Raw genomic sequence first — 9,231 nt, 5'->3', positions numbered from 1 at the left:
CCTCTGAATCGAGCTCCATCACCACAAATAATTGATATATGCTGAGATTTTTGATGACAGGATAGTCACCTGAGTTCAGCATGCAACATTCAGTGCCCTGCTAGAAGGATCTGGTCCCAGTGAATCCCATATTGTCCCCCACTATAGTCCCATGTTGGTCCCAAAGACCAACACTGTACATCCACACCACACCCTGCCCAGAAGCTACATCAGTTATAAGACAATAGAGGTTTTCTGATCAACAGCATCAGACTTCAAAGCTCTTCTAAACCCTTGATTTTGGCTTACCTACTTGAGCACCATTTCAAAGCTGGGAGCCTCTAGGAACTTGTTTAATAGACAGTATTAGCAATAACACTCATTACTGTCACATAATAAAATACAGCCTGAAGAGGTTAAGATGGAACATTCTTAGCAAAGTCTATTTATATTGATTGACTAAAATACAGCCCTCAAGGAGAAAAGTTGCAACGTAAGCAAGTACAGTAATGTAAACAAACACAGAAACAAGCCTCTGCAATTCAGCTTAAGAGAGGGCAGATGAAAAAGTGTCAGGAAATCAAGGATCATTTATCATATTAAGTCTCATTCCTTATGATTCTCTGGGAGGACTGATTTATTTTTCACCTACTGTATCAGTAACAGGTCCTAGCGACATAATTAATGATTACTATTTTCATCCCAAAGGAGAAGGAAATAGAGGAAGAATTTGGCCAGAATTAAAAATCCTAGGATGTAATTGTCTTCTGTTTCTCCCAGAAGATCCTGGGAGAGATTGCCTCACCAGGAATCAAGACAATGAAATGGATAGGTACTTGGTAACTTTATGTCATAGCTTTGTCAAAATGGAAGAAGCAGGCTAAAAGCAGGTAACTCTTTTGTGGTCTGAGATATTCAGTTCACACAGCTTTACAGAACAGTGTAGTGTTAAACACTTCACTTAACCAGGCATTTTTGCACCTTCAGTTAAAAAATGTGACTAATTCCTCTTGATCTTCCAGAGAAATCACAATATCTTCAAATAAAATCTTTGCTGTTTGTCTGTCTCCACTGCATAGCCTTTCTTTGCTTCTCTGACATGTATGTGCAGCCACGCACCAAGGAGATGGAAGCCGGCTGGATGTTACTAGCAATACGGCTGCGGTAGCACAGACCTCAACACAGATGATCCTGCAACATGTTTAGGCAGGCTGGTAGACAGGTTTTGCAGCCTGCACCTAGCTCTGTGTCGTTACACTGCCAGCGATACTGGAATTCACCTTCTGCAAATTACCCTAAATAATGTGAAGACAAAGATATAGCAGCAAAGCACACATATCAGGCTTGTGTATGTAGCTGGAGCTAAAATAGTAGAAGTTTAATCACCTGAAAGTCTGCAATGAGCCTACTCTTGCCACAGGTAAAGCACGGTCTTCCCTGTGTTACAGATTGGGTTCCCTGAGGAGCCTGATTCATCAGGTCAGATTTAGCAGCAGGAGCTAAAGCAATCAGAGCTTTTAGCACTGCACCAGATCTAGTTCTCTGCTAAAAGGGGCTTAGTCCAGCTTGGGCAGCTGAAATTACAGGCAGCTCCCACATGACTTGTATGAACTCTGCGTGCTCACTCCACCACAGCATTGTCCTCTGTCCCAGAAGATGTCCCTCCCTGAAAGCCCACCTCCCCTTTTTTTTTTCCTTTTACCAGCTCATCTCAGCAGTAGCACCGCTCTTTCCTTCCTCCCATTGTGTCCACACTCACCACTGGAGGTCCTTGCCACTGGTCGGACTTCAAGGAGACAATTTCAAGGAGGCAGCCATGGGCACCCACTGTGCCACCGCCCTTGCTGCCACTTGCTGCCACTAACCTGCTGTGCTACCTACACCTGAGGCTGGCCACAGCTTGCAAAAATATTCAAGGCCTGGGAATATGACTGAAGACTGGTTTACAATCCTAGAAATATCAAGATTCAGCAGCAGCAAGCGTCATTGGAGCCAAAGAGCCTCTTCAGCTACTGCGGTTTGGTGGAAATGCTAATCAGAATCCTGCATACTTTAGTCAAAGGTTGACTTCCATAAGAGGAGCGACCAAACCAATTCTTCAGCCAGGTAGAAGGCATCTAGCAGGTATATAAAGCATAAGGGACTTGGAAAGGGTGATAAAGAACTAACTGTTCATGCTTTCTTCCAAAACAACTGGAGAGATTAAATTACATTTGTAGATATTGTGTTCAAAACAACTAGGAGACACCACTTCTGTAAAACTTCAGATTAAACTGCTGAACTCTTTGCCACAAAACAACATGATTTCTAAAGGCTGAAATAGGTGGAAAGGGAAAAAAAAAATCAAACAGAAAAAACAGTGTGTGTACGTGTGGTGAGGAACAGGTATTGAACACCAAAACGCCACCACTGGCACAAAAATTTATTTTCAAACAAATCAATAGTGACTTATTCTCACAAAAGAAATCACTAGTTGAGTTGTTTGGAAAACGATCTCCATTTTCTTTGATTCCTCCGTAGACTGATAAGCAAGATACAAAACTGGCTGGACTTCTGATCTCCTCTGATGCCAGTCCGTTTCGTTCTGTAGAGACACAATGGAAACATGTGGCAGAGTTGGGAACCACATCCAGGTCTTCTACCCTGCAACAGAAATCCAGATGATATTCAACTCCATGGATTAATTAATTAATTAATTAAATGAAAGATAGTTTTCTGGACAAAAAAAAAATCAGTGGTTGTATTTTAGTATTCTTGATGGTGTACGCTGACAGCTGCAAACATGAACAGCTTTACTTACTGCAGCACATTTCCAGTAAAAAAGTGGATCCTGAAAAAATGTTAGACTTCCTCTCATGAATATCGTATCAGTATTGCAGATCTGAACTATGAGGTTGTGACTATCACAAAACTGTCTTTAACAACTCAAACAACTATTTTTGCGTTAGACCTTATGATGTGTTTCATTTCTGTCTTCAAAAAAAAGCTTCAAAACTGAAGACCTCAGTATGTGTATGCATTTCGGCTTGATATTCAGAACATCGATACTGCATGGTATTTGAGAAAATAACACCTCCAATGAAATGTCAGTCAAACTTTTCAACTCAATGTGGCACTTTTGCTCTTTGAGTTAAAGATTATGATTAGCTCCTCTTGATCTTCCAGAGGAATCATAACATCTTCAAACCTGTTGGTCTGTTTCCACTGCAGGGTGTAACACTAAACCTGTTGTTAATTTATACTAAACGCTCTCTAAAACAAGGATAAACTTCCATTTGATATCTGTAAAGCATAATCAAGCTCTGATCCTGACTAGGGTCTTAGTCACTGTTATCATCCTAGGTAAATAAATAATAGTGATATTATGATGACGGGGCAATAAATTACATGTATTCAAAATAGATGTCTGAGGCTTTGGAATGAGGGCGTTTCCTAATGGAGGGAAATTCTTGGCTGTTGGGCTATTTCCAGAGAGGTTTTGTATGCATCATTGCTTTGAAATGTCTTTCACTGCAGCAGACTTCTGCTTTGGACTTTGGACGTATTTGCACTTCAGCTGACAGATAAACTAAAAGGTTATGCAACCTTTTTTTTTTTTTTTTTTAACCATGGTTTCTCAGAGTGTTTATATGGAGTTCTTTCTTTGCTTTCTCTCCTTTCCGGATTCAAGTAATATTACCTTCTTCCATTCATCCTGGAACAATACTTTCATTAGTTGAAATATTCATATTTGGGTGCCAAAAAGTGGTATTGCAAATCCTTTTCAATATAGGCATCTAAATAAAATTGTTCTGATTTTCAGAGGTTTTGAAGAGTCTTCCCCCTCCTCCCCCCCCGAAATGTTATCAGCAAAAATAGGCTTTCTCACCTTCCAAAAACATGTCCAGGTAATAAGATTACTTGTGTTTGGTTGTACTTATGCAAAAAGTAACAACAGAAATACCATGTTGCAACATATTTAACAGGATTTAAAAAAAAAAAAAAATCTCATTTGGCTGTATGAAAAGTATCTACTTTTTATGGCAATCATTGATATTTTATCAAGAGAACAGGATAATATTTAGCTGAACACTAAAAGTGTTTCCGTTCAAAACAACACTAGAATATTCTGTGGGAGCAGTAATTCTCAGCTCATATGTTCTCATTTTTCTTTATATGTTATGGTTTCCAGCTAGCCTGCATCCCCCTGATGCATCATAAGTAATAACTTCAATGATGCCCACAGCCCCCTTAGAAAACTAGGAAGAAATAGTGAGGTCTACCCAAAGAGGCTGGAAAAACAAAAGACCAAGACGCTCAAACTTTAGATCCTATGTATATCTAATGATTCTGGTTGTAAAGCTTGTAATGAAGCCCATAGCTAAGACCTCTTGCATGGATGACAAAGCCTAATTATGCCTTGTGCACAAAGTAGTGTCATTCATCATCAGCATTATTTAACTGTATCTCTAATTGTACATTCAACTATATAACCATATTCCAAGGTTAATCCAAGACTATTTCAAATTTAACCTCAGAGCAGAACAAGCCCCACATTCCTTAATTGAGGAAAGGAATATTGCGTATCACTGAATGTGCTAGAAACGCTTTTCACTGTGATGGGAAACTACAAAAAATACACTTGGGAATAAGTAATTTTTCTCTACAGGGTTAAGCTTATAGCATAAATTTTCAATTTAAGAATCTATCCGAATAGAATTTTTACTAGAAATCTAGATTTGTTGTGGTATCTTTATAATTATTTATTTCCTCCTGCTTATTTTTCCATATTTGTTTCCCGTCTGTACACTCTAGAATAAAACAAATATAGTGGGAAGTCTCAAAGCCCAAACCAGCAGACCAGAGCTACTTATATGTTGGGTGAAAATAAGCAGGAAGAAAAGGAAAACTGTGAGAATACAGGGACAGTAGATCATGTAGCAATAAGTATTGCAAATAATAAACGTATGTCTGTGTGTGTGTGTGTGTGTGTGTGTGTGTGTGTGTGTGTGATGGTATGTCTTTACTTTTTAGCTTAAGGGTCTTAAAAGAAAAATTGATAAACTGAAGCCAAATCATTACTTTTAATTTCCTGAGAGAACTCTGCCACACCGTTGAATTGATCTCAAGTCCAGATGTACAGAAGAGGACTCAGGAAATTAAAAATATAGTCTAAAATTTCTGAAAGCACAAGGAACTTAAGAAGAAGGCATCCTTTTCTCATCAAATCTATAAAAACAACATTTGCTTTTAAGCATGTGAAATATGCAGAGAGAAAAGTTTGAAAATCTTATATTAAATTATGTAAATCAACTAAACAAAACCCTAGATCAAATAGGATCTTATCTCATCTTCACTTTGCAGTAGACCTGCATGACTGTGGCCAAGATGGCTGTTCTGAGCGAGGCCGGGGCCATCTGCATAACTTGTTGCAAAAGCAATAAACGCACCTCACAAACCAGCAGCCTCTTGCTTTTGACTGCTACACATTGAGGAAAGTCTTTCACAGCCACAGTTGGTCCTCTGAGGTGGCCAGAAATGAACCAATCCCACCTCTTGTTGCTGCACCCTAATCTTTGTCTAAGAAGCCAAGGGTGCTGGATACGTTCACAAATTATTCCTGATCCTGGTCTCCCTGGCCTCAGTTCACAAGAACCTTCAGACCAGGGCATCCACATTATTACTAACAACCCACATAAACATGTAAGACAGCCTTCAAAAATTAAAAATACCGTTTCTTGTAAAAATACTGGAAATAGTTTATGGCTTCAAGAAACCCAATTGTTAACAGGTACTATGCATCCACATAACAAAGGTGGTCTTCTTCACCAGGAGGGTTGTACAGTGCTGGAAGACATTATACAGAGGCTATAAAATCTCAGTTCTGGAGGGCTTTCAAGACTTGTCTAGACAGAGCTATGGCCACCCTGAGCTAACGTTAGTGATAGCCCTGTTTTAAGCAGAGGTTTGAATTAGAGACCTCCAAGTCAACATTGCTATATGAAATAAGGCAGTCCACAGTCTTGCTATTTCATTGTCATTGTTGGGCATTACGTGTATTAGGAATGCTTAGATACACACATACTGTAGAGTTTAAATTTATAGGCTAAAGAGATAAAATTCTACTTAACCTGTCTTGCAAAACAGAGTATCACTGATCACTTGGCAGACCTATGTCATTGCCCCCACCAGTCACTGGAATATCTTCTTTCTTCCTCTTCCCTAGCACCCATTTGCTACAGCAGGCTTCGAATCAGCACCGCAAACCCTGAAGCAATCTTTGCAAGGAAAATGCTCTCCCAGACAGCTGTTGCACTATCTCAGCTGGGTAGCTCTACAACTAATGCTTTCCATGGCTTCCTTCCTTTGCTCTGTTACTGCTCTAATTCTCCCCTGCTGGGTTAATCCCTCCCCTCTGTTTGCATTTGCAGGCCCTCATCTTTTCCCAGAGAAAGGCGAACCTGTCAATGTCAGTCAGAAAGGCTGCCAAGAGCTCCTGATCTGCTATAATCCCCTGAGACGCTGAGGCTGAAAACTGCGTGTCCATCTAAGTTTACAGCACACAGGAGAGAACATTCGTAGCTCTTGGGTTCATCGTGATCCAGCAACAACCCAGCAAGACACAACAGAGCAGTTCTCCTCCTCAGCGGTAACAGCCCTCACTGGGAAAGGGAAAAGGACGGCAAAGCAGGAGTGAGATGCTTCCCATGTAATATGGAGGAGCATTTCATTAAAGGAGGCTGTGTACAAGCAGAGCAAAACAGAGGTAGCTAATGCCTTGTACACCATTTTGGAGCAAGACCAACAGTTTTGTTCTCTGCTCGTATAGCTTCCCGTATAGGGCAGGCCAGATCTAGGGCTCGACTTTTAGGTGCTGTCATAAGACAAATAATAAGAGATGTTATTTAATGTTTTTTTTTTCCCCTAATGAGGTAAATTTATCAACAAGACTAGTCTGAAACTTCCATTTTAATGTGAAGACAGGGTAAGTTCCTTATTACTTGCATTCTTTTGACTCATCAGTAGGTAATTTAAATACTTCATATGATCTCACTTGCATTATAAACTGAAAATACCAAATATCTAGTGCTATACAGACAATTTAGGATTTCCCCTTTTCCGCAGAGGCAGATCTCTGAAGAATGTTGGTGCCTATTATTAATTATTAAATACTGGTAGCATTTTCAGGCCACAAAAATTGCCAGAGGCCTACTGGCTTTACAGATACATAGCAGCAAAAAAAGTCCATTACTCGGAGATTGCAGTTAAGACAAAGAAAAGGCAAAAGAGTGAATTAGTACTGGTGCAAGCCATGGAGATCGGATTAGAGATAGGTCTCCTCACAGCCAATATAAACTACAAGTGACAAGTCTTATTACCTTTTTTTCCAAATCTATCCTCATACCTGAGTATGTGTATGTATCTCCGCTTCTGTTACTCTGTGCTCAAGGCACTCCTGCAATTGTTTGGGTTTTCCATATAGCCTAGAGAAGATATAGAAGATGTGAAAAAGAAAAGAGGTAAATAGTCATATAGTATAGGGAAAAGATAAACTCCCTAAAGCACTTACTGTTTGTTTAAAGACTCAGTCCAAACAAAATATATGTAACTCTTCACATTGCTCTAAAAACTTGCATTTCTTTTCAGTTGGATACAAAACTCATAGCAGACCAAGAAGTTTGAGTTCATACTCAGTCCTAGTTAATATTTATTGGGAGAATGCTGTGAGGTTGTGTGTGTAGAGACATGATTAAGCACATAAGAAATTCTGTATTTGGTCAAATCGGGAGATGTTTCCAACAGTGGCCAGCAGCACGTGCATGTTCAGAAAGAGCATAAAAGGAACAAACATTCTGTTTTACATCTCCCTAGCTACCATCAGTGGTTTACACATTCCCTATGAGCACATAGCATCACATTTAATAGCAATCAGTGCATCTGTCCTCTGTGATTTTTTTCCCTAATTCCCTTTTGAACTCTTTTTTCATTACTGACATCCTCATTGCCCTGCAGTAGTAGTTCCACACCTTAATTTTGCGTCACAGTAAAAAGCACTTTATTTGTCAGTTGCACTTTTATGGTCACACTGCTGAAGCAGGCTTTGGTTTGCAAATAAGAAGGACAGCTAAGTGGATATACATATGTACATATACGCAGAGATTTTCCCTGCTTTTTTGTGAGAAAGCATATATATATTTACAAGAACTTGAAAGAAGCCGAAATGGATCCAAATGAATCTGCCATGCACAAGAGCATCGCCTGTAATATCCCAGAAACTGACCACAGTAACCCAGTATCCCATCCTCCCTGTCAGCAGCTTACCCTGTTGCGGTATGCAGGCTTGTCTGGGTTAACAGCTCAAAAGGTGACTTATACTGCAAAAGGAGTAATCATCAACCTTTTTCCTCCGGCCAGTAAAGTCAGGCTGTCCAGGCAAAGACAGTCAACAGCCCATCTGGCTTGATCTGGATATCACAGCACACATCCTGGTTGTGGTGGTGGGGAAAGGGGAGCAGAGGGATTGGTTAACCTTTTTGTAATTACTTTATTTTGAAACGCCTCTTCACTTCCTGGTATGGAACAGGAATGGAAAGAAAGAAACCACTGAGCTGCCACAACAAAAAGGGCCATTCTGTTGTTATTTTAGGCCTAGATACAAAGAGGGGAAGGAGCTCTGCGGGGGAAAGCTTGATCATTTCAAGTTTCCAATGTGAGGCAGCACAGACGCACGGACAGAATAACCCCACTGATACGTCTATGGTCACTGTGTTTATCAGATTGGAAGAAGCAACGGTTGACTAGCATCGCGTTTACCTAGGCTGAGACCCATAGTTCTGGCCATTCTACAGAGGTGAATTAATTACTCGAGTTTATTCAGTCAAGAAATGTTTGCCAATCTGTTAAGAGATAACATCTTTCCCAATAAAAACCAAGGCTGATTTTTACATTTGACTACCCAAATATTCCTGGCAGCTTTACTACAAAATTGAATGCATCAATATTAGAAACGGGGATCGTACAGCAAGAAGACTACAGAAGCTGTATTGAGCTGTGACATCCACATCACAGGATCTAGCGTATGCAGCCCCCTGACTGCCACACATGGTAGTATCATCAGCTGGTTGACTACTCTTAAACCATCACTGGTACCTCGAAGTACCAGTTAGTTAGTTATTAACTAACGAAGTACCAGAAGTTAGTTATTAACTAACACTGTGCTTGCATTCTATGCATTTCCATCCTTGTCTGTTACTGTAAAGTGCTGTCACATGA

At 40.0% G+C, this 9,231-nt stretch overlaps 1 long non-coding RNA gene across 1 annotated transcript; it reads right to left on the bottom strand.

The window, feature by feature from the left end:
• Nucleotides 1-2,335: 2,335 nt before the first annotated feature.
• Nucleotides 2,336-8,528, bottom strand: LOC138064782 (uncharacterized). The gene is made up of 3 exons (XR_011138034.1): nt 8,281-8,528; nt 7,364-7,442; nt 2,336-2,622 (listed from the first exon to the last, which is right to left on the bottom strand). It is a non-coding gene; the product is annotated as an uncharacterized lncRNA (long non-coding RNA).
• Between the last annotated feature and the right edge of the window lie 703 nt (nt 8,529-9,231).

Source organism: Struthio camelus, chromosome Z, assembly GCF_040807025.1.
Source record: "Struthio camelus isolate bStrCam1 chromosome Z, bStrCam1.hap1, whole genome shotgun sequence".
Classification (NCBI taxonomy): domain Eukaryota; kingdom Metazoa; phylum Chordata; class Aves; order Struthioniformes; family Struthionidae; genus Struthio; species Struthio camelus.
The sequence above is the reverse complement of the archived record's forward strand: the minus strand, read 5'-3'. Positions and strand labels throughout refer to the sequence as shown.